Here is a 4,048-nt window from a genome sequence, read left to right as displayed (position 1 = left end):
TGCTTGCTCGACCATTGCCCTCCCGTCGCGGACACCATTCTTGGACAGAAGTCCTAGTACGTAGAGTACTTTCCCTAGGTATGTGCCCGTTCGTGACTATCGTTGCGTGCATACGGACACGCTTGGGTATGTTTACCATACAAGGTTTACTAGGGAAACCAGGAAGGAATTCTAGGCACACGTTTTGTTCCATCCACAGTAACTTTCGTTCTCTTAAGGTAGCTATTTAACTTGTTTGCCATGATAAGCAACCTGCTTCCCCGACCGTCGCGGACACCATTCTTGGACAGAAGTCCTAGTACGTAGAGTACTTTCCCTAGGTATGTGCCCGTTCGTGACTATCGTTGCGTGCATACGGACACGCTTGGGTATGTTTACCATACAAGGTTTACTAGGGAAACCTGCTTGCTCGACCATTGCCCTCCCGTCGCGGACACCATTCTTGGACAGAAGTCCTAGTACGTAGAGTACTTTCCCTAGGTATGTGCCCGTTCGTGACTATCGTTGCGTGCATACGGACACGCTTGGGTATGTTTACCATACAAGGTTTACTAGGGAAACCTGCTTGCTCGACCATTGCCCTCCCGTCGCGGACACCATTCTTGGACAGAAGTCCTAGTACGTAGAGTACTTTCCCTAGGTATGTGCCCGTTCGTGACTATCGTTGCGTGCATACGGACACGCTTGGGTATGTTTACCATACAAGGTTTACTAGGGAAACCTGCTTGCTCGACCATTGCCCTCCCGTCGCGGACACCATTCTTGGACAGAAGTCCTAGTACGTAGAGTACTTTCCCTAGGTATGTGCCCGTTCGTGACTATCGTTGCGTGCATACGGACACGCTTGGGTATGTTTACCATACAAGGTTTACTAGGGAAACCTGCTTGCTCGACCATTGCCCTCCCGTCGCGGACACCATTCTTGGACAGAAGTCCTAGTACGTAGAGTACTTTCCCTAGGTATGTGCCCGTTCGTGACTATCGTTGCGTGCATACGGACACGCTTGGGTATGTTTACCATACAAGGTTTACTAGGGAAACCTGCTTGCTCGACCATTGCCCTCCCGTCGCGGACACCATTCTTGGACAGAAGTCCTAGTACGTAGAGTACTTTCCCTAGGTATGTGCCCGTTCGTGACTATCGTTGCGTGCATACGGACACGCTTGGGTATGTTTACCATACAAGGTTTACTAGGGAAACCTGCTTGCTCGACCATTGCCCTCCCGTCGCGGACACCATTCTTGGACAGAAGTCCTAGTACGTAGAGTACTTTCCCTAGGTATGTGCCCGTTCGTGACTATCGTTGCGTGCATACGGACACGCTTGGGTATGTTTACCATACAAGGTTTACTAGGGAAACCTGCTTGCTCGACCATTGCCCTCCCGTCGCGGACACCATTCTTGGACAGAAGTCCTAGTACGTAGAGTACTTTCCCTAGGTATGTGCCCGTTCGTGACTATCGTTGCGTGCATACGGACACGCTTGGGTATGTTTACCATACAAGGTTTACTAGGGAAACCTGCTTGCTCGACCATTGCCCTCCCGTCGCGGACACCATTCTTGGACAGAAGTCCTAGTACGTAGAGTACTTTCCCTAGGTATGTGCCCGTTCGTGACTATCGTTGCGTGCATACGGACACGCTTGGGTATGTTTACCATACAAGGTTTACTAGGGAAACCTGCTTGCTCGACCATTGCCCTCCCGTCGCGGACACCATTCTTGGACAGAAGTCCTAGTACGTAGAGTACTTTCCCTAGGTATGTGCCCGTTCGTGACTATCGTTGCGTGCATACGGACACGCTTGGGTATGTTTACCATACAAGGTTTACTAGGGAAACCTGCTTGCTCGACCATTGCCCTCCCGTCGCGGACACCATTCTTGGACAGAAGTCCTAGTACGTAGAGTACTTTCCCTAGGTATGTGCCCGTTCGTGACTATCGTTGCGTGCATACGGACACGCTTGGGTATGTTTACCATACAAGGTTTACTAGGGAAACCAGGAAGGAATTCTAGGCACACGTTTTGTTCCATCCACAGTAACTTTCGTTCTCTTAAGGTAGCTATTTAACTTGTTTGCCATGATAAGTAACCTGCTTCCCCGACCGTCGCGGACACCATTCTTGGACAGAAGTCCTAGTACGTAGAGTACTTTCCCTAGGTATGTGCCCGTTCGTGACTATCGTTGCGTGCATACGGACACGCTTGGGTATGTTTACCATACAAGGTTTACTAGGGAAACCTGCTTGCTCGACCATTGCCCTCCCGTCGCGGACACCATTCTTGGACAGAAGTCCTAGTACGTAGAGTACTTTCCCTAGGTATGTGCCCGTTCGTGACTATCGTTGCGTGCATACGGACACGCTTGGGTATGTTTACCATACAAGGTTTACTAGGGAAACCTGCTTGCTCGACCATTGCCCTCCCGTCGCGGACACCATTCTTGGACAGAAGTCCTAGTACGTAGAGTACTTTCCCTAGGTATGTGCCCGTTCGTGACTATCGTTGCGTGCATACGGACACGCTTGGGTATGTTTACCATACAAGGTTTACTAGGGAAACCTGCTTGCTCGACCATTGCCCTCCCGTCGCGGACACCATTCTTGGACAGAAGTCCTAGTACGTAGAGTACTTTCCCTAGGTATGTGCCCGTTCGTGACTATCGTTGCGTGCATACGGACACGCTTGGGTATGTTTACCATACAAGGTTTACTAGGGAAACCTGCTTGCTCGACCATTGCCCTCCCGTCGCGGACACCATTCTTGGACAGAAGTCCTAGTACGTAGCGTTCTTTATTGTACTTGATCAGTTTGTATTGCCTTCGCTTTGTTCCATCGACACTTGCTACTGCTCACTAAGGGGTTTTTGTTTGTGATGTGTACGATAAGCCACCGTCTATCCTATCCGGCACTTTATCAACACTTTTCACCCAAGTCATAGGAACGTAGTGTACTTTCCCTGATCGGTACACAATTTTGGTGCACGGCTATCCTGACCGGCAACTTGTACCAACATGGACATCCATGAACGCGTACGCTCGGGCTGCGCCCTCCGTGTTGTACTTTCCCTGATCGGTACACAATTTTGGTGCACGGCTATCCTGACCGGCAACTTGTACCAACATGGACATCCATGAACGCGTACGCTCGGGCTGCGCCCTCCGTGTTGTACTTTCCCTGATCGGTACACAATTTTGGTGCACGGCTATCCTGACCGGCACTAAATCGTCACTTTTCGTTCATAACCTAGGAACGTCGTGTAGGTTTCATCATTTTATGTTTGATTCGGTTTAATATGATTGAAAAATACGCTAAGTCCCAGAAATCTGAACTCGAATACTTCCTCCATGTTGCGCCAAAAGCTACTGACCAACGCCTAGCTTGAGACCCATTTATAGTTTAATTTCCATTAATAGTTTTGAAAAATACGCTAAGTCCCAGAAATCTGAACTCGAATACTTCCTCCATGTTGCGCCAAAAGCTACTGACCAACGCCTAGCTTGAGACCCATTTATAGTTTAATTTCCATTAATAGTTTTGAAAAATACGCTAAGTCCCAGAAATCTGAACTCGAATACTTCCTCCATGTGGCGCCAAAAGCTACTGACCAACGCCTAGCTTGAGACCCATTTATAGTTTAATTTAAATTAATAGTTTTGAAAAATACGCTAAGTCCCAGAAATCTGAACTCGAATACTTCCTCCATGTGGCGCCAAAAGCTACTGACCAACGCCTAGGTACATGGTTGGTACATGGATTGTATGCATGCAGGCGTACTGCCGTGCTGGACCGGAAAATCGCACTAGCTACTAGAACGTAGAGTAATTCCCCTAGATAGGTGCTTTTGCATGCCTCTGATCGACGACCATGCAACTTGCAACGTGCGACACGCGTAGGTAGGCTTCCCCATACAAGTTCCCTAGGGTAGCACCAAATTGCATACTTTCAGGCGTAATTTTCGGAACCGTGTACCGTGCATGGTACAAGTATCAGTAGCTCGTGCAATTTGTTTTGCATCGTGTTGCGGTTGCAGGTGCGTCAAGATAG

The sequence above is a fragment of the Anopheles merus genome, unplaced genomic scaffold, assembly GCF_017562075.2.
Source record: "Anopheles merus strain MAF unplaced genomic scaffold, AmerM5.1 LNR4000444, whole genome shotgun sequence".
Classification (NCBI taxonomy): domain Eukaryota; kingdom Metazoa; phylum Arthropoda; class Insecta; order Diptera; family Culicidae; genus Anopheles; species Anopheles merus.
The sequence above is the reverse complement of the archived record's forward strand: the minus strand, read 5'-3'. Positions refer to the sequence as shown.